Source organism: Chiloscyllium plagiosum, unplaced genomic scaffold (assembly GCF_037043375.1).
Source record: "Chiloscyllium plagiosum isolate Xiang-an unplaced genomic scaffold, Cpla_swu_hap1 HiC_scaffold_12, whole genome shotgun sequence".
In the NCBI taxonomy this organism is placed as follows: domain Eukaryota; kingdom Metazoa; phylum Chordata; class Chondrichthyes; order Orectolobiformes; family Hemiscylliidae; genus Chiloscyllium; species Chiloscyllium plagiosum.
Genome location: NW_028270150.1, coordinates 75,263,709 through 75,286,332, shown reverse-complemented (window position 1 = coordinate 75,286,332; position 22,624 = coordinate 75,263,709). Strand labels below are relative to the sequence as shown.

The following is a 22,624-nucleotide window of genomic DNA, read 5'->3' as shown; positions in this document are numbered from 1 at the left end:
TGCCCCATTTCACGGTTTACCCTGCTTTACAGTCACATTTTAAACATCTTTGTCAGAAAAACAGTTAAAACTTAAATGTACACAAATAACGGCACGGTGGCTCAGTGGTTAGCACTGCTGCCTCACAGCGCCAGGGAACTGGGTTCAATTCCTGCCTCGAGCAACTGTCTGTGTGGAGTTTGTACATTCTCTCCATGTCTGCATGGGTTTCCTCCGGGTGCTCCGGCTTCCTCCCACAGTCCAAAGATGTGCAGGTTAGGTGAACTGGCCATGCTAAATTGCCCATAGTGTTAGGTGCATTAGTCAGGGGCGAATGTAGGGGAATGGGTCTGGGTTGGTTGCTCTTCGGAGGGTTGGTGTGGACTTGTTGGGCCGAAGGGCCTGTTTCCACACTGTAGGGAATCTAATCTAATCTAAGTCTAAATCCCACTTCAGTGCAGTACTACTGGAATGCTGCACCGTTGGAAGTCCCTTCCTTTAGAAAACAGACTAGACCTCTAACCTTTATGTTCTCTCAGGTGGTGTTTAATGAATCAGGACACTCTATTTGAAGGAAGAGCAAGTCAGTTCCCTCTGGCGTCCTGGACATTTCCCCTTCAAACCACCTCCCAAAAATATGGGCATTATATCACAGTGGATATAATGGAGTGCACTATGGCTCCATTCCCTATATTACAGCATTTCAATCAGAATTTCACCGACTCTTTGAAAGCACATTCACTGAACGCACGATACAAAGTCTTTTTACTTACGTGCTGCCCCAAAATCCAGGGAAAAATAAACTGCCCCAGGCTGAACCAAAGGCATGATATCCGGTGAAATCAGATTTCGTAGATTCGCACTTTAGTCGTCAGGGCTGAGATCCCGAAAGACTGTGGATTTACTTTCAATAAATCATTGACGTAGAGGTGAAATGGGACTTAAATTGAGAAATTCCATATTCACGGGGTATTTGCCGTCTGAATGGACATTGCCTCTGACCGAGGGCTCAATAGCAGCGCAGTTTAACTCTCATGCCTCATTTTAATCCGCTTCCCAGACTGGGTCAGCAAAACTCTCCCTTTTTGTTGGACAACCTGTTGGTCACTGATCACGGAAAAGACTCGTGTTTCAGCATTCCCCCCCCCCCCCCCCCCAAGTTAATGCTGACAATACAAGTCAGTACAAAAATAAGATGCAGTTTGAGCAGTTATTGTGAACACCTCGGCGCCTCTTTCCGCAACCGGGTTTCTTTAAGAGTCACACCGCAGGCTGTTTACAAAACAAAAGGTCCGGTTTAGCCCCTGAGAATTGCTGCCCCCTTACCTTCTCCAGTTCACGCCAGCGAGCGAGCAGTTGGAAGTTGTGTCTCGGAGCACCGTTAGCCCTGACGCTTGAACAGCAGTGAGAAAGTGCCCCGTTCACTTCCAGCGGCAAGTTCTCCCTCTATCCTGTCCCATCAGCTGGCTGGCCGGCTGCGTTTTGGTTGAACATAGCTCGGCACTCACTGGCTGTGTGGCTGTAACCCCTCTGGAGGATGGTACCTGATGAAGCCATCAATAAGCTGGCTGGGGACAGCTCTACTGAATGGCAGCACACTGGCAAGATCTAGAGAGAGAGAGAGAAAAACAGCTGTAAACCACTAAGGAGGAATACATGGAAAAGTGCGGAGGATTAATCACATTTTAATCATCCAGATACCGTGTCAGATGGGGGTGACGCAAAATAATCCAGCAGTAACTTTTGAAGAGAATTAGATAAATACTTGAAAACAAGAGAAATGCAGGGCAGAGGGGTCAGGGCAACCATGAGACGATTGGCCTAGCACAGAAATGATGGGCCAAATGGCCTGTTGCGGTGCTCTGAGGTTCCACATTATTGGGAGCTTCAAAGTGAAGTCCACTTCTTATAACAAGTAAAATTAATCAAAAAGTAAGGAGCTGAGCAATGCAACAGGTTTGAAACAAAACCAGAAGAAACTCGAGCAGGTCTGGCAGCATCTGTGGAGAGAGAAAGCAGAGTTAACGGTTCGGGTCCAGTGTCCCTTCTTCAGAACTGATTGAAGCTAGGACCGTGGGGTGCAGATGCCGAAAGTGGGAGTGGGGCGGGGTGAGGGGTAAGGAATGTCTCGAGATGCAGTTCAGAGAAAGAGAGAGAAAACAGTGGTTGGACAAAGGGTTGGAAGATGGTCAGACTGGGAGACAGAAAAGCTGATAATAGGGGCCATGAGTGGGTGAAAATGGGTTGTCTGTAATGAAAACAGCCCAGGTGTGACCTGGCCTGTGGTGTGGCCTGGGTAAAAGGACATGGAAAGAGTTCCCTGAAATTCAGCTCTGGGCTGGCATTGCAAACACTGTACTTCCATACTTTGGGAATGCTGATCCCCACCAATGGTATTTTAATTAACCTGGTCTGAGATATATTCTGGAGTAAGTGGGACTTGAATCCAGCCCTCCTGTCTCCAGTTTGGAGCTGGGAGGGCTGGATTCATTACCACTGCACCACATGAGTCCCTCATTAGCATGGGGTTCTGGAATGCTGGTCCAGTGACATTAACATTATAACACTGGCTTCTCCTGATCCCCATTATATCTTCAGAGTTCCGGATGAAGAGTTTATACCCGAAACGTTGACTATCCTGCTCCTCAGATGCTGCCTGCTAGTTGTGCTTTTCCAGCGCCACACTTTTTGACACTGATCTCCAGCATCTGCAGTGCTCACTTTCTTTTTGCCCCATTATATCTTGCCAACTAACCTCAGTTTGGTTTAGCAGTAGCTAAGGAGAGAGCCTAATCTTTGTTCCTTAACATTCAACAGTATTGCCATCACTGAATCCCCCTTTATCAGCAGACTGGGGTTATGATAGACTAAGAACTGAACTGCATCAGCCGGTGGCTATAAAACCAGGCCAGATGCTCAAATAATACACCTCCTGACTGCTCACAGGTAGTTCTAAGAAGGCACAAGTCGGGAATATGATGGATGAATATAGCTCCAACAATAATCAAGAAGCTTGACATAATCAAGGACAAAACAGTGCACTTGATTGGCACTTCATCTACTATTGTCACTCCCTCCACTCCCAATGTACAGTGACAGCAGTGTACATTATTTATCAGATATTCTGCAGCAACTCCTCAATACTCCTTCAACAGTACCCGATTTATTTGATTTGATTTTGATTTATTTATTGTCACTTGTATTTTGTTACAAGTGAAAAGTGTTGTCTTGTGTAGCCACTCTCCGGCACCATCTTAAAACACAGAAAAAGAAACCAAAACATAACATCTTTCAAACTTACACCATCATCCACCCGAAACGTGAAGGCTGCAATTGCTCACCATCTGCAAGTTCCCCTCTAAGCAACACACCATCCAGACTTGGAAGTGTAGCTTCAATTTTTCAATTGTTATTGGGTCAAAATCCTGGAACTGCCTTCCCAATAGCACTTTCGGTACACCTGTTCCAGATGTATTGCTGTGGTTTAAGAAGACAGCTTGCTATCATCCTCTCAAGGGTAGTTCAGTAATGCTTGTATCCCCATGGACGTATAACAAAACATTATTTGCCTAAGCGTCTGAAGATGTGAGTTTAAGTCCCACTCCAAGGATGTGAGTGCACAATGTAGGCCGACTCTTCAGTTCTGAGGGAATGGTAAACTCTATGTAGCGCAGGCTTTTGAATGAGATATTGCACCACTGCTCCCTCTGCCTTTCCAGGTAACAACATCATGGTGGAGAGTCCTCCTCGTGTCCTGGCCAACAATGATCTCTCAACTAATGCCAATGGTGGTTTGTGTAGGGTCTTACTTTGTGAATTTAGGTTCTATGGGATTCCTACTTTCCAACAATGACTCTATTTTTACTGTAAGTACTTAATTGACTGTAAAGCACTTCAGGATATTCTGAGGCCATGAAAGGTGCTACATGGATGAGAATTGTTTCTTCTTTTTTTCTCCAATTAGCCCTATTATTCTTGAAGGTGGGAATTCACCCTGAGTCTTTGATCTGACAGGTATATCTCATCCAAATTCTGAACCTGGATGGTTTGTCACTGGCAGCATACTGAATTAGTGATTTAGTGCCAGGGACAGGAGTATGGGCAAAGGGAATATGAGACAATTGGCAATTTGCCCAACTATTGGTTAAAGCAGAAATAAGTTTAAAATCACACAACACCAGGTTACAGTCCAACAGGTTTATTTGGAAGCGCTAGCTTTCAGAGTGCAGCTCCTTCCTCAGGTGGTTGTAGGGGCAGCTCTCCAAAAGCTAGTGTTTCCAAATAAACCTGTTGGACTATAACCTGGTGTTGTGTGACTTGTAACTTTGTACACCCCAGTCCAACACCAGCATCTCCAAATCAAAGCAGAAATACATTTTGTTGCCAGTGGGATGATCAGTGGTCAGTAAGTAGCCATGAACAGGAGGAAAAGGTACAGTATTCCATAAAGACACACCATTATTCTGCCATTCTCACAATATGATCACTTAATTTGCACTATCAACATCCTGTCGCCCTCAGCACCCCAACCCCCAGACAACTGCATAAATGCTGTCAGCTCCACACTTCACATTAGCTCTGATGAACAACCAACTTGACCCAAAATGTTAGTTTGCTTTCAGTCCATGGATGCTCCCTGACCTGCTGTGATCAATAGCATTTTTTTGTTTTCAGCATTCCGTAATGTTGTAAATGTCCCCAACACAAAGCTGACCACTCTAATCCACCGGTACATTTGCAGTTGCACCCTTGATGTTTAGACAGGATTAATTACAAGTTAAATTTGTTGTAAGATTTAGGTCTTCATACAGACACAGTATAATGTAACTCAGAGGCTACTTAACAGAGGGTTGTTTTGCAAAGTGATTTACATTCTGGTTATTACTATTGCTGTGTTTTCCTGGATTTTACAACTAGTTTTACACTTAATGCAATAAACTGTTGTGACTTGGTTACTTATTTCCTGCTCAGAACACATTTTGGTGCAACAGACACAGTCATAGTTTGTTCACATTCAGTCTGGCTTAACACTGCGGGGTTGACACAGTGGCTCAGTGGTTAGCACTGCTGCCTCACAGCACCAGGATTTGATTCCAGCCTTGGGCGACTGTCTGTGTGGAGTTCACGCATTCTCCCTATGTCTGTATGGGTTTCCTTCGGGTGCTCTGGTTTCCTCCCACAATCTAAAGATGTGCAGGTTTGGTGAATTAGCCGTGCTAAATTGCCCATAGTTAAGTGTATTTTTAAGGAGCAAGTAAGGTAGTAGTGGAATGGGTCTGGGTGGATTACTCTTTGAGTGTCGATGTGAACTTGTTGGGCCAAATGGCCTATTTCCACACTGTCGGGATTCTATGAAAATAAACTGTCTCACCCTTCGCACTCATGGACTGCAGTAATCCTAATGATGGCATTGCCAATAAACACAGACTTTCCGTTATGAACCTTGTCATGTAAGGACAGAGCTGTGGAGATGCTCCTTCAGGAGCTGGTCTACCAAGGATCCTACTAATGCTGAGGGTCCATCACCACAGTACAGCGTTGTGATTTTAAGGTGACACAGACAATCACAGACACAGAGGCTGCATTCTACTTTCAGCAGGTGTAGCAGATGGGAAGATAAGTGACAGTTTTAGAACACTAACAAAGACCACCTACCATTTCCTCACATCAAGCAACAAAGACTACCCTCTCAGCTTTGCTGAGACCAAATATGAAGGCATTTGCCCACCCCTGCATTTCCTTCCATTCCATGGTAAATTTTCCAGTAGCAATTATCACCAGAACTCTTGGAACAATAGCGACAGTAAAGGTGAATCTACAAAATAAACTTGTTGAAACATATAGCTGCAAAATGTATGTTTACTCACATGGACTCCTGAGTGTCACAGTGGGCGCTCTTCAAACTTCCAACATTTCCACATGCTGCCTCTTCTGGCAGGACAGTGTCAGCCAACCGGAGGGAGTGCGATGCACTTCAGAAGGCCACACTGGGTTTTGATGGAGAGAATGATGCAGGGTGAAATTGGAGCCCTCCCCAGGCTCACAGCTAATAATATCCTTTTCCTGTTTTTCTCTCACTCACTTACTCATTGTACTGTGGCATACGATATTAAGCCGGGTTAGCGGTATCTGAAGTGTATTTTGCAGCCAGCTTCTTAACATACGTACATCTTTTAATTCTTTAGGATTTCCCCGAGATCCTGGCTGAGCTTCCAGTGCCTCAGAGGAAAACACTTCAGAACGTAATGTCACGCACTTCATCTGCTGCAAGCATAGGCATAAATATAACCAACCCCCAAGGGAATCAAACAGTCATTCTGAGGAGAGAACAGAGAGTGAAACGGAGTTCATGAGAGAGAGGAGCTCTGGGATTCAGGTCCTATAACCTGCAATAAGATATTACTACCTGCATCAAACTTTTTTTTTAATTCCTTCAGAGGATGTGGTGTTGAAACTTGAATTTAATGTGCATTTTAGTTGTTTTTGTTTAGATGATGTTTGGCCCCATTTCTAAATCATTGCATATGGATTATCTATCTTTTTGTAATGGTTTTAAGACAATTGGGTGGTGTGCTTCTCCTTAACTGAAGGCGATTATGAGTCTATTGCATTGCTTTGGGTACTCCACCTTAGCTAGACCAGGTCAATATGCTTCCTTTCTAAAAATACATTTCTGAACCTGTTAAGTTTTTACAACAATGTAATAGTTTGATGGTGTCATGCAAGCCTTCTATTCCATGTTCATTTTAATTAACTGTGTTTAAATTCTCTAACTGCCAAGGCAGGATATTTGAACTCTCCGAACCTCTTGCTTACACTGTATCCCACTTCCTAAATGCACACACCTCATTGCATCATTCTGCTTTTACCAAAATACATCTTTTTGATAAAACTTTAGAACGACTACTTGTTACTCACCATTTATTTCTGCTTGTAATAAGCTGGATGGGGGAAATGGGAATATTTTACCACATGTTGACATCAAAGGTAGAGTGATGCTTAAACAAGTGGTTGTCAGTTGTGATTGGATTCTGTAGCTGCCGCTTGAAATGTTTTACTTTGGGATATTTAAGCCACAGTATAACAGCAGACTAAGATAAGGATGAGCTTGAAAGCAGAGAGCTAAGAAAAAACTGCAACAATTTATAGTTATATCACAATTCCACATCGTAATCATCCAAAAATAATATGTGGAACAGAAGTGAAGATGGAAAAATTATTGTACTGATTTCAGAAATTTTCTACAATTACATATGGAAAGACTGAAGCCAGCATCTTCTAACTACCTAAACTTCCACCAGTACTGACAACAGCGTGAGACTGAAACAATCTGTTCATAACACAGTGTTTTATCTGACCGAAAGATGAGATTTCAAGCACATATAAGTACATACCTAAGACATATTTCTAACTCTTTGATATGATTACTGTACCCCTGCCTTAGCTCTGCCACTGCTGAGATCTTTGCCTTTGTTTACACCTAGAATGGACTATTCCAATGCTGTCTGACCTATCTCCGATACTCTACCTTATGTAATCATGGAATCATTGAAAACTCTGATGCCCATGTCCTAACTTACAACAAGTCCCACTCACCCAAGCTTTGCAATTCCCTCTCTCCAACACTCTGCTTCTCAACCTTTCTTTCTCCTTTAAGATGTTCCTTAAAATCTTGCTCTCTGACCAAGTTTTTGGCCACTTCCCTGAATATTTCTTTATTTTGCTCAGGGTCAAATTTTGTTTCATAACGCTGTGTTAAACATCTTGGAATGTGTGCATATCTTCAACAGCCAATTCTAGATTCTGTAGGCAGTATTAACACTTCTGATAATTGTAACTATCAACAGGAAGGAGATGCCACTGCACTAGCTGTGACTTTGATTTCATGAAAGTTGACGGTGATTTGCAGAAAAGTACTTGCCAGCTTGTTATTCTTCTATATAAGAAACAAATTGCATACTCTCAACATGCCTTATAATATTCTGGACGAATAATTATAAATTATTTAATGGAAAGTCAGCAGAATGTAAATTTATTTCCATATATAACATTTCACAATACAATTTTCTCAGGCCACTAACTATCAGATCTGTAGCAAATGACTTGAAAGCCATAGGCAGTTTTCTTGTCAGCCTCCACTGGGAAGCCAATACATTATCATTCACTTGACACTCTTCTAGTTTCCTTGTGCTCCATGGGTCACTCAATGCAATGTTCTCACTAATTTCACCAGTTGACAGTACCTTAGCGGATGTTGGGCTGGGAGTAAGCAGGACCTGCCAAAGTAGGTCAACATGCATAGTGCGATGGGTGAGTAGGATTTAATGCAGGATAGGTAAGAATAAGGCCAAATCAGGGCAACCCCATTGCCATTGAGACCTACAGTGGCAAAGAGGCATTGGGCACGAATGTGTAGTCAACCATGTTAGAGAGAATGATAAAGGTGATAATGCACCATGTTTACAGTCATAGAAAATATCATTTTTAGACTGATTCAGATCATTTCAGTTCTGCAGCAGGGTGGATAGGGATATTCGAGAGAGGAATTACACAAAAGATAAATGTTGTACAAAGTGTTAGGCTCTGAAAGGGTTAATGTTGAGGAGTGGATTAGCACTGCCCAAAATGAAGACATTACACAGACTTGGGTGGGTGAACAGCTCTGGATCTCAAAGGAAACAGACTAGATAGAGTCTTGTAGTCTTAGTTAGTGTCTATAATACCTTTTAACTTGTATCTGACTGCTCTTTTGCGATAAACTAAATCTAGTTTAAGATAAGAGCATCTTCTTGTTTAGCTATCAGTTGGTTTTTCTCTATCACACTAAACCAGTCAGGCCCTTTAGATTCCAACCTTAGGAACATACTGGAGCAAATCTACCTGATGTATCATTCATCAATTTAACTGTGGGAAGGATCCATCATATAATAAGGAATGTTGCAGCAACAACACATCCTAGGAACTTGGAGAATAAAGGGAAATTAAAATGAAACAGTTTTGCAACAGAGAGAAAAACGTAGATAGCTTTCAGAAGGAAAGACAATGGTAGCCCCTAAATGCAATAGTAATGGTGAAAAATGTTAGCTCAATTTGTTTAATCAGGGCAGACATCCTTTGTCATTTATTAGGTTTAATTCCCAGAAGACAGCAACCATCCAGTTCGGGTCATCTCAAATGTTTATGCCTCTATACTACTACATCTCTCTATGAGCACACTGCAAAGGTTAACCCAATGGTGGTTTTCTGATCAAACTTAAAATCTATCCATCAATCACTATGATTACCTAAACTTCCAGCTCAGCAATGTCACCTGCCTCCATTTTTGTCTCATTCCACAGTAGCTGTAAAGTTTAAATATCTCCACACTTCCCTTTTCCAAATCAGGTGCCTTGCTGAACAGTTTCCTGAATTCCACTCTACACAAACTCTCATTCTAACACCACATCGTATCCCACACTAATCCCTTTCCTTCCACCTTGCACTTCTCAACTTGTATTGGCTCCCATCTTCCCGAACAAAACTCAACACTGTGTGCCTGTTTGTGATAGTTCCATGACTTGTTCCACCTTAATCTGCTGGTTCTTCAGGTTCAACCGCATGGACAGCGTGACCATCTCTATTTTACTGCTTTGCATATTTTTGTAAACTATGAAAATTTTAACCATTGATGATAACATCAAATCAAAGTGTTGTATAAATATGAGGATAGAATATATTCCAAGAGAGAATTGAACTGTTTCCACATGATCTGCTCCAGAATCCCTGACCCTTGAAATCCTGAAAGCTTCACCTGAAGACTAAACCTAATTTTGATTTTCTGAATGAAATATCATGAGGAGAGAATCAGACAAAGCCAATTTTGTACTCTGCAGATTTTACTTTCCTCTCATAAGCAATATCACAAATGAATTGTCCCTGTGGGAGAAAATTCGTACATCCAGCAAAGTAAATATTTTGTAGAGCAATCTTTGCCAGAAATTCACATTCATCTCATGTCAGAATTTGGTGAAGATAATTTTGGGTCGCTTCTAAATGATAATGTATTGCCTTGACCTGGAGAGATAAATCCCTATTAAGAATCAACCCAAATGTTTTGAATGAAGTATACTCTAAAAATAAAATGTTTCTTGATGTTATGGACATCATAAACTGCTTCACAACCTAAGAAATAGACTGTGAGGGCTAGTCACTGTTGAAACATGACTCACTGAATTCTGTACCTAGGAATCACTCTCAACTAGGGGAAGTCAATTGCCATCTTGTCCAGGTTCTGTGATCAAGGGAAGAAGTTGGTGTTGGTGGGATAACCATCCAATTTGCCAAGGCAGGGTTCTTTCATTCAAAAGACCCTGTATAGATGAGAAATATTCACTTGCACTTGGATTTTTGAGGCTGAAGCAACCACAGGAATGGAGGGACGACCTGTGCAGGCTACTCTTTTGGATTCTCACTTCTACCCAAAAGTTCTGCCTCAGAGTGAGTGGCTAATGTGAGGTGAAATCTCTAAAAGAGGAAGAGGCCAACCTCTCCAGACAGGCAGGTTGAAGTCACTGACGAAGTCAGCAGTTTGATGTGGTCACTCCATTGAGACAATGTAGTTGGACAATCCAGGACCTCAGGAAGACTGATGGATGAGTGGCTTGACCAAGTTTATATTCTGACAGAGCTAACAATCTTTAGAATAACACTCCTCAGAATAACTTTGTTAGCCCGATTATTGATCTTTGAGGGAGTCAATGGTTGGCAGGGTGGGATGGAGGAGGTAGGAATATGCAATTGAGGCCAAACTTGTGGAATAAGTTTAAGGGCTAAATGGTCCATTTCTGTTTCTGTTTCTTATGTTTTACAAGGTACCTTGCTGCTCTACTCAATCCTCTCTACTCAATCAGAAACCTCACATCCACATCTGAGCAGCCATGCTCATATACACTTTCAGCATATTGGCCTTTCACACACATACCTTACAGTTACCCTCTACAAATGGTGTCCTTTCCTCCTCTGCAGAGACTATTCCGAACACTCACACCTCTCCTTTCCATTCTTGCAGCTGAAGAAAGTGCACAGTTGATGACAGGCAGAGACATGGCCAGCGGTGACAGGCCTCTTGTTGGCCACTGTCAACAAGTGACTAACTGTTCCAGAAAGCAGCACTGACCTGCCATGCGAATCGGAGATGCCTGAGGCATTGGTGCTCAGACCTGTTGGGAGGATTGCTCCTCTGCCTCTTGGCATTATGCTGGGGGTTATGTCTCCTTCCAATATCTACTTGTCCATGTTGTCTGAGGGGAAAGCAACTACTTATATCGGTGGCGATGCTTCTCTGACTGCTGGAGATAGTGTTGGAGCTGCATCTACTTCTGGTCCTCAATACAAGTGGATAGAAGAGCTGCATAATCTGCTGAATTGGAAAGTGGCCACAGGGAAGTGTAACTGAAGGGAGTGAAGTGACAGGCAGCAGAGTGACTTCCAAGAAGTTAACACTCACGTGTGAAGCAGTGAATGAGAGGAGAAGTGCATTGAAGAGCATTATCTCAACAGCCATTTTTAGAACTCATCAGCACCAGTGGCTGAAAACCATCCCAGCTTATCAGTCTCAATGGAGAAGATCTTCCCTTTATGTTCTCACCTCACAGAGTTTGGCAATTTGGAAATGCCGGGTAACAGATTCCACCCCAATGGCAAATCCAGAACTCAAATCTAGAGCAACTCACTATAACAAGTTTTAAATACTTACCAACAGATACAAACCAGTTCCCCTCAGATTTTCAATGCTGGTCCAGGGAAAGAAAGTCATTCCTGAAGAAGGGCCTGTGCCCGAAACGTCGAATCTCCTGTTCCCTGGATGCTGCCTGACCTGCTGTGCTGTTCCAGCAATAAAGTTTCAACTTTGATCTCCAGCATCTGCAGACCTCACTTTCTCCCCAGGGAAAGCTGGAAAAGTGTATGCTAATATGTGGAACTTTTCCATCCCACTCCAACTCCCCACCCTGCCCCAAACAGACCTGCACTGGCCTGGGAAAATCCTGCCCTCTGCCTCAATGGTGTTGCTTGACAGACACTGTGAATGCATCACTTCTTAGACTAGTGCCATGGAATCAATTACACCCACTTGAAAGGGTAGAAAGGGCCTTGGTTTAATATCTCAGTCAAGAAGTGTCAACTCTGGGAGTGCAGCACTGTCTCTGTAATACATTGAGTTGTCAGGTTAGATGAGGCAGAGATCTCAAAATTTTCAATATCGCTGCATATTTACTTTATATTTATTGTTTTCCCTTCTATCCTACTACGAACGATGGACAGACTATTTTTGAAGAGAATCTGATTGAAAACAGTATTCTGTTGCCACCAAGTGGTCGAACAGTTTTTCATCGTATCCAGGAAGGAATAATGCCCACATAGAAAGCCAAATACAAAGCTCTAGCTTTGTTGTTCTCCGGTTTCGTAAACGCAATTTGACTGTAACATGTTTTGCGGACTTTTTAAAAAAAACTCCCGTTCGCTGTTATGCGATTCCATCCCATGCATTACCAGCCGGTTGTGGTTTATCCTGCCGGCGCATCTATTGGAACAGGTTAACGTCTGTGTGCGTGTGTTTTTTTTTCTTTGCTTCTATCTGCAACTAAGGTGGGGGAAACGAACATTGGAATATTTTGATGGAACGCTTACTGGGATCATGCACAGAGTTGAGGGGGTGGGGGCCGAGGAGGGGGAAGAGAGAGAGAGAGAAACTCGAGAGCCATCAAAAGTCCAGCCGTTCAGAGGATCACAGCCCTTTGGCCACTCCCTCAATAGAAAGATTTCACTCGGTGACAAAAAAAAGACACTTCGGGAAGTTTCACAGAGTTTAATGACAGAGAGCCGGGTTGTGGGTAAAGTTCACTCCACAAGGAGCCGAGAATCCAACAATACATTAGGAAATTTCATGAGCATTTCTGTAACTGACTAGTAATGGGCAGGTTCGCTAAACTGGAGTCCCTAAACCCAGTTTCTCCCATAGGCCCCATAACTTTTATTGCTCAATTTTCTACAACACGACGTCACATGGAAACACAACCACCATGTTATAACAGAACTAACTGTATACAACTGCAAATCTTTTCTAAAGTCAACTTTCTAGCCTATCATTTATTGCCTATCCCAAATATGTAAACACGTTTTAAAAAGCAAAGCCAGATGCTACGTTAATTCATAACAAAATTGATACTGATGCGATTTTTCCTGTTAATATTTTTTTTGGATAAACATACGGAGGGAGTTTCTTTCACCAGTTTTTGAAATGTGTTCAACTTTTACTGACAAACAAGAATTAATATTAAGCCCAGCCTGTAAATTGGGTTACACAAATGCTGTAAATTTACCTCTATTCTGCTTTGTGAGAGCATGTAACCTAATCCAGTTGTTACTTATGCCCTCAAAGCATCCCTGAAGGTCCAACATTCCCACTGACTCATGGAAGACCCAGGCTGTAAATGACCAACGTGCAGACGGTTCATTTGGAAAGGCACTGAACACATTGAGAAATTTAGTCAGGAACATGCGGAGATGAAGTCAAGGAGTTGAAGGTAGCACACAAATCTCCAAACAACTCACCTCCCAAATTCAGTAAGGGAGCAGGATGTAAGGAAACAGTAAAGGGAGATATAGTAAATCTTGGGAAGAGGGTTATGTAGGAGAGGTATTCACCCACAGTCAGAAGCACCTTATCTCCAAGAGGGGTACAATGTATGCCCACACTTGGCATAGTCACCTCAGGGCTGGGTGGGAAAGGTGGGCAGGTGCAGACTCATGTAGATGGGTTGGATAAAAACCTGAATTGTAGTGGCAAAGCCCAGGGGTTCACAGGAAGGTCTATCAGAAAGGGGACTGGATGTTAGTCACTGATCTGCAGAGGTGATGACTACAAGCTACCATCCTGAGGAGTGCTCACTGTCACCTTTCCTGCAGCAGGAAACTGGAAGTGTGCAATGGAGTGGAAAATGGCTGTGACTGCAAATAGAGTGGGTGGGGTCAGTGGCTGAACCTGTGAGGAAGGAAACATCAGGACTAACTGGTTTTCGAGCTTTTAAAGGGAAAGAACATTGTACAGGGATTCATGCACAGTGCAGGACACAGACCTGCAGGGTCCCTCATCCCTGGCCACCCTAATGCATTGCCCCCCCCACCCCCTACCTGCTTGTGTTGCACTTCCCTGTGTTGTGGAAGAAGGGCCAAAGATTTCAGCAGTATCCATTGCCCTGTGCATATCTTGTTTTTCTTGTTTCTAGATGCTGCATTCGGCTCTCACTACAGCTGTGGGATCCAGGGTACTTTGTGCAGAGCTGTGAAGTTATGCTTCATGTTGGAACATTTGGGGCGAAGCAAAGAGCCAAATAACCGTATATAAGGTCAAAACAGTGCTCCTTATAACACAAGTACAAGATATGCACTGTGCATTGTCACTTATATCACCAGAGCGCCCTCAATCAGTTTTCTTCCACCCCTCCCTCCCACTATACCTGAGTGTACTCACTGCTTCCTGCTTGGATGTGGAGGTGGTTTGTTCTGGAGCTTTGATTGGATGATACAGGGGTCTGGCTGGGACAGACATGCGAAGAGTCCTTTTACCAGCAGCAAGGTGACCCACCTTGACTTGAACTTCAAAGTGTTGCAGGGAGCCAGGCATGGTTGACATGGAAGCCACCTCTGGATACTTCTGATAGGAGACTTCTGAGGGGCCTCTGTGCAATTCCTCTGGTCGTTGGATGGCACCTGGCAGTGCCCTATCTCCTTGTGAGCATGGAAGGAGCAGCTGGAGTCTTCTGGCCTGAGATGTACCTCTTCAGCAGACCCGATGAGTGGTGGACTTCACTCTCCATGGCAGCTGCTAATCCATTCATAGAGGAGGACAGACCATCATCACAGGACTCGTTGCACTGACACAGCTTCTTGGTAATAAGGGCCATTACACTAGGGGTAGAGTTACTAACTTGTCCATTCCATTTGCATCTCCTGATTCCCTCCCCAAATGCACATGTGCGTGATTGGCAACACGATGGGCTCCTCTCTTGCTTGGCCTTTGGTTGCTCTTTCTGAGTGTCAGCCCTCTGAGCCATCTTTTCCTCAGCCAGCAGCAGAGATGTCCCAGTGAGGTGCTCACCAGATCATGCTCCGACACTCGTGAATCCTAACATTCCCACTGAGGTGACCAGGCTGGAAGGTATGTAGAAGGCAGCCTCACTGATACATTCTCGGGGTCCTCTGAACTCTTTTCCTGACTGGTTGAGGAGATGTCCTTTGGGGGAGCTGGCTGTTTCTTTGTGGAGATGGGCAGACATGCAGCAGGATCTGCACATCTGAGAGAGGAAGGTGTCAGGGCCAATGGTTAGAAGTGGCATGCAATGAATGACACTGTCAGAGGGGTTACTGTGAGAGCTGCAGAGGGTGGTACTTTGGGATGTCTATGCATTCTCACAAGATCAGTCCCAGTCTTCTCCAGTGAGGGCCAGGGTTGTCTCCTTGTATAAGGTGAGGATCACAATGTCCAGCATCCCTCCTCCTGGAAGGACTCTCCCTGCTCTTCTATGAGCTGTGTTTTCCTGTAATGGGAGAAAGAGAGGGATGAAATGAGATGATAGTGGGAGGCGTGGCTGTTAGCCCTGGTACAGGAGGATTAAAAGGTTCAAGGGAATGAGGGAGCATGCAAAGGATTTGCAGTAGAACAGGTTGGTAAGGAGTGGAAGTGAGTTATGGAAGATGTTAAGGCAATAGTGAGAGTGAGTGATCATGAGCCTTGGAGGGAGATTGGTGCAGTAGCAGAGATGGGGAGAGTGTGAAGGAGCAGAGAGAAGAATGTGGCAATTAAACTGTGCAGCGAAGAAGGTCAATGACCTATGGAATGGCTCCGCTGACAATTCCCCTGGATCGTGGAGATGGCACTGACCTGGGATACGCTTGCCTTTATTGGTCAGAGCATCGAGTATAGGAGTTGGGAGGTCCTGTTGCAGCTGTACAGGACATTGGTTAGGCCACTTTTGGAATAATGCATTCAATTCTGGTCTTCCTGCTATAGGAAGGATGTCGTGAAACTTGAAAGGGTTCAGAAAAGATTTAAAAAGATGTTGTCAGGGTTGGAGGGTTTGAGCTACAGGGAGATACTGAATAGGCTGGGACTGTTTTCCCTGGAGCATCAAAGGGTGACCCGATAGAGATTTATAACATCATGAGGGGGCATGGATAATGTGAATAGTTAAGGATTTTTCCCCCAGAGTGGGGGGAGTCCAGAACCAGAGGGCATAAGTTTAAGGTGAGAGAGGAATGGTTTAAAAGGGAACAAAGAGGCAACATTTTCTTGCAAATGGTGGTACGTGTATGGAATGAACTGCCAGAGGAAGTGGTGGAGGCTGGTACAATTACATTTAAAAGTCATCTGGATAGGGAAATGAATAGCAAGGGTTTAGAGGGATATGGGCCAAATGCTGGCAAATGGGATTAGATTCATTTAGGATATTTGCTCGGCATGGATGAGTTGGATTGAAGGGTCTGTTTCCATGCCGTACATCTCTATGACTCAGACCAGGCTGCTAGGGTCAGTGTGATGTGGCTCCCTCAGCTGGCCCTCCAGGACTCCTTGCCTCTGCACCATCCACCAGGACTTCCAGATCCCTGTTGGAGAATCATAGTGTCACTTTCCCTGGCTCCAACACCCATGAGATTCTGCCCATGAACAAGCAGGGCAGCTTCAAATTGCCAAAGTTTATCCAGATCAGAGCAACTTTTGAAAGATGAAGCAGGCACAGGGATGCCAATGTTTGGTGGATTTCCATCGAGTGGCGAGTTGCTCTGGGAACAGCACGTGGTGAAACTGGGGTGGACAATAGACGTGACATACGTGGGAGTATCGGATGCGAATGAGACAAAATGGCAAGATATGGCAAAAAATTTGCCAAGCCTTGTGGTGGACAAATGACTCAACACAACTCAGACTCAGCAAAAAAAAAATGCATGAATCAGATCTTGCTGTCTTTTGTTTGTGGTAATTTAGCTAGCGGAAAGTGAAAATTACTCATTTGTTGAATCATCCACATCCCAGACTGTTCACATTAATATCACACATTTCCAATGTGCATTTTACACCTTAGCCATCAGGAGGGTGTGATGCAACCAGTTACCAGCAACACCCTATCACCTTGAGTGACAGATGGAGGTTGGGAAGCTGCCAAGTGGATCTCCTCCTTTCTAAATATTGCACAACTGAGATAAACTTTCTTTTCCTTTTTGCTTAACTCTCATAAAGGCCAATCTGTAAAGAAAGTTTTGCATGGCATTTTAAGTTTAAATCTTCTGCATTGCCCACAAAAATGCAATTAAATGAGTTGATTCTATGTTTGAGGATATTTGTGTGCAATGCATGTCATAGTCAACTGAGAAATCAGGAAAAAGGAACAACTTATTTTACACCAAGCTATAAATAGGATGAACCTGAATCACACCTCCCTGAAAACAAATCCCCTTAATAATGCAGCCCAAAGCAGTAAGGATGTTCAACAAGCCATCGGAACACATCACACACAGCTTGATCAAAACTGAAGTGGTATTGCACCATCCCATGCACAAATATTGACAAAATAAACAGAAAATGCTTGAATTACTGAGCAGGTCTCGCAATATGTATGGGGAGAGAAACAGGGATAACATTTCAGATCAATTACTTTTTGTCAAGTACAGTAGCGCCTCAACATACAAACGACCCCGTTCATGAACAAATCGGTTTACGAACATGATTGTCCGTAAAATTTTGCTTCAACGTACGTATGAAATTCAAGGTACAAACGAAGGTACGACGCAAAAAGCTCGTGGTTTCATTGTAACAATGGGAAAATTGATTCAGTTCACAAACTTTTCAGTTTGCAAACCGGATCCCGGAACAGATTAAGTTCGTAAGTCGAGGCGCTACTGTATTGAGGAAAAGCATTTAACCAAGTACAGAGGTAAGGGAAGATGGGGGAGAGGGTGATGAGGACAAGAGGGATGATTTATAATAGGATAGAAGACAGGTCTGAATAATTGGCTAAGAGATGATTTTGCAAATTAAAAGAGGAGACACTTTAAAAAACATATCGAGAAGAGCCACTGTATAAATGAAGACTGCAGAATCATTACAAACAGTCCTCTTGTGTTCTTGATAATGGTTTCCTGCTGGGAACACTCAGTCAGAATTTTTGCACTCAGATCTTTGACAGTTTGCAGAAAAGTAGTTTCAGGTTGTGCTGCAATGGGAACTGTGTTAAACTTTAACTATCCTAATCCCTGTCCTGTTCCAAAACTCTGTGTGAGTTTTCTTGATGTTATTTAAAAAAAAAATGGAAATCGGAAAACAAAAAGAACTTTGTCAGAACTAGTGCAAGCATTAAATGGCTGATTGACTCTTGCATATTGTTTGATTTCCTGCCTCCATCCTTGGCTGTAGTAGGTTGATTGATCTGAACCCGTATCAGGAAAAGGGTAATCAGACTGATTGGGCGTTTACTAAGGTTGTACTATTATTGATTCCCCTTTATTTTATATTAATCACCCCGACGGTGTCCAATCATACAGTTAAAGTTGGAACTAAGAAAGACTTTTTCCTATGCCAGCCAGCCAATTGATGAGAGAAGAATCTGGGGAAGTCGTGTTCATCCCATGCTCGCTACCTATATTGGCTCCTATTGTGCATACATGAATGTTCACCTCCCCTCTTAAATCCAAGCTTCAATACGATCATGTCAAGATGAAGAAAAGGGCCACAGCTTAAAATTCTTTGTTTAATAGTTTATTGTGACCTTGATAAATTGACAAACATCAGTACGCTGCTCCCTTCAGTATGATCCTCACAAGTACTCGTCTGGCATCATCTAAGCTGCACTCACACCACTAATCTGTTGCAAAATTATCTGAAAAGCTGCCTCTGTTACTGCTGTTCTTTTAGCATAGTTGTCCTGTTTTAGTTCATATTAAATATATTTCCATACTGGACAGTGCTGCTTATATTATTCCAGTTACTGCAAAACAAAAGTTGCTTAAAATTAGCAAAAAAATCACCCATGACAATGATTACCACAAACCCCTTCCCAAATCTATTGCAACAATCTCCTATCTTGGCTTCACGAACAGTCTATTAATATACGACAGTGAAGATCCTGCTAACACGCCAGCAGGTTTTGCTCTAAACAAACAGTTCTTTAGGATTAGCATTTTTGAGGAATATGGAAGTGCCTTCACACACACTAGCCCCATTTTAGTCATTAGCTAGTAAATGTTACTTACAGTTTCAGAGCAGTTCACAACAATCTAATGGCTGAGATAAAATCTTAGAAAGATGTCTATCATTGTGTCACTTTATTACCCATTGCTAGTATCAAGACTGTTTTACGTCCAGTTTCGAAGTTCTGTGGGATTCTGAGAGGTAATGTTTGGCCAGTTTCTAAATATTGTCCATTACAAATAGCTTTTTCAGAGTATCTTTGTGGTTTTACATTTTGGCTCTTTTAAGTAAGGGACAACTCTTTCACGCAGAGTGTGGTACAAGTATGGAATGAGCTGCCAGATGAGGTGGTAAAGGCTGGTAGAATTACAACCTTTAAAAGGCATCTGGGTGTGTATTTGAATAGGAAGGGTTCAGAGGGATTAGGAACAAATGCAGGCAAATCAGACTAGATTAATTTAGGATATCTGGACAGCATAGACACTATAGAGTTGGCCTGAAGGGTCTGTTTCCATGCTGTATATCTTTATGACTCTGACTTTAAGTTGAATGGTTTCTTGATGATGCATTGGTTACTGTACTTGACTCCTAATGGATTGATGTCCCGACTCATAAGACTATCCATTTAAACCAATTGCTCCTGTTCTTGCTGAACTAAGACCTCATGCAAGAAATTTCACTGCCTTTTTCTCTTTCCCAGTCTTTTCTCTATCTTAATCAGAGCAAATAGATCACAATGGCCAGTTGATTATGGCCAACACACGAGTCAGTCCCTATTCAAGAATTTTTCTCAAACTATACTTTCTCATTTTATGGAACAACTTCAATGTTTAGTATATTTTTCTCCAGGTCACTTACATTCATCTGCAAAATACTTGAAAGCATACTTAAACATCATTCAGTACTTTAATTATTCTAACTGAATTTCTAGTAGATCTAGATGATAGCTGAATTTACAAGCAAATTCTTGAAAAAGAATTGTGAAATTTGTAAACATGGCTGTTTGAGTACTGTCAGTATGTTCTTTGTTACGAACAGTCAACAAAATATATTGTGTGGCTCACTGGGTAGCACTGCTGCCTCACAGTAACTCTTGTTTCCTCCCATAGTCCAAAAATATGCAGGTCAGACAGATTGGCCATGCTGAATTGTCCCATAATGTCTAGGGATGTGCAGGCTAGGTGGATTGGTCATGGTAAATGCAGGGTTACAGGGACAGGAGATGGATATGGGCAAGTTGCTTTTTGGAGAATCAGTGAAGAGTCAATAGGCCAGTAGGGATTCTACAATTCTATGTTTGACACAGTGCACCACTGTTTGGAATGTACATGCCCAATATTAGGTATGATTTTGTGATTGGACATTTGCTACTTAATCTTAAGTCTTCAAACAACTAAGCTGCCAATTCCCTCAGTTGAAGCAGGAAATAAAGGACCATCAGACTGAGAGAGTTTGCCAAAGCAGCCCACCAGCTTCCAGAACAAGAAGCAACACTCATTGGGAAGGCAGCAAGGAGAATCTTCCCTGCTACTACTGTAATGTTAGCTTCAAGACCTCACGAGAGGCCATCGATGGAATCTATGTCACTGAGAAGTGTCCATACGTTGGGAATGTTAATCCAGAGCTGAATCCTAACACGTGTTATGACTAAGATGAAGCAGATCATTGATATTTCCAGAGACTACTTGCATTACATCAGGAAGTACAATTGCTTTGAGAAGCAACACAAAAACACATACTTGCACCTATTGCTCTGCTTCAGGGATATGCAAAATGGGGATAGTGTGACAGTGGGGCAGTGTCAGCCTCTCAGTATGACCATGTGTTTCAATGTCCTCAAGGAGCTGAGAAACAACTCCAGAAGTTTTGAATATGATTGTAAAATGAATCAGTCACAATAAAGTATTTTTGAACAGGGATGAAAAGAATTATGCTGGCAACCAGTTTAGGATTGCCAACCAGGCTTCCAGTGGGCTAGAATCTACTTCTATTAATACACATAGCCCTTTCTTTACAGACAGAAAGAACAAGTCGATACACTGAGCCTGTTTCAACTCAAAATAGATAATAAGCATTCTTTTGTTCATTTTTTATTGCAATGCCTTGGTCAATGATAGTCAACGTACCTGGTTTAAACTGCAAACACAGCCTGGCAGTCAACAGTCTGTCATCATTAGCTGATGTATCTTCCAAGGCAATATCACTAGTAATGAGTATCTACTTCCCAACCAATCAGCATGCTCTTCCCATCCAATAAAACTTCTTCAACCATTACGTTGATTTTCTTGCAAATTGTCCTGATGAGCACAAGACAAAAAGATTTGACAAAAGATTATAGCAATACTTATGTTCAAATGACTATCAGTACTTCAATCCCCTGATGAAATTTGGCAGAAGTCCTATAAAATCTTTCTGCACACATTGTCAGTGCCCTTTTTGTCTATGGGTACCCTGCAAAGGTACCTTTCTCTTCAATGGGTCTGGATTATTTTGTACACAAGTCAATCATATGTGCCAAGAGCCCTCTCTATTCTCCCTCTGATAAAGGCCACCCTTTCTAACAGATTCCCACATTTGCATGTTTTCTATATTCCTTCACTTTGATCCTCCACATACCAATTGGAGAACATTTTCCCTCTGGTCAGTAGATAGCACCTATTTACCATTCTTAATAACATCCCTTCTTTAATTCCCATTTCATAAGATTCTTCAATAGTCTCCCCCTTTTCTAGTTTGCCTAATAGCTCCTTCCATTTTCATGATTGCACTCAATCTCACGGACTAAACTGCTGCCATTGTTGCTATTTCTCTCATTCCTTCCCTGGGTTTGCAATGCCCTCCACCATTAACATTTTTTATTAGTACGTCAGATTTCTTATTTCTTTACAACCTCATTTCTATTTTTAGAGTTAGCCTTCACTTCATGTATAAAAATAGATATATATACCTTCATTGTTTCCCTTAGCGTAAGGTCACTTAAGATTGGTTTCCCAACTGCTGACTGATAGCCTCATTTTTGTCAGAGTGTTAGAAACTAGTGTTAGAAACTCTGTCAGTGAATTACAAACAAACAGAGAATTTGTGAAGAATATATGCTGGTGGAAACTTATTTGAATTACACCATGTACTAGAGCAGCTGATTCTACTTTCTTTGTATGCAAATACTCAGCAACTTCAAACATGGTTATTTTTTTTTAGATTAGATTATTTACAGTGTGGAAACAATGTTGGACTGGGGTGTACAAAGTTAAAGATCACACAACACCAGATTATAGTCCAACAGGTTTAATTGGAAGCATTAGCTTTCTGAGCGCTGCTCCTTCATCAGGTGGTTGGACTATAACTTGGGGTTGTGTGATTTTTAACCATTCAATTTGTTAGCTTTTTGTTCTGTAACATCATTTCTTATCCTTCCCTCATTCTACC

At 42.5% G+C, this 22,624-nt stretch overlaps 1 protein-coding gene across 1 annotated transcript in view; it reads right to left on the bottom strand.

Moving 5' to 3' along the window:
• drd3 (dopamine receptor D3) overlaps positions 1 to 21,498 on the bottom strand; it is an 84,533-nt gene extending 63,035 nt beyond the window's left edge. The window contains exons 1-2 of the mRNA XM_043700640.2: positions 21,325 to 21,498; positions 1,306 to 1,587 (exon numbers count right to left, since the gene is read on the bottom strand). The gene's annotated coding sequence lies outside the window, so the exon portion shown is untranslated. The remainder of the gene's footprint in view (positions 1 to 1,305; positions 1,588 to 21,324) is intronic.
• Positions 21,499 to 22,624: the final 1,126 nt, after the last annotated feature.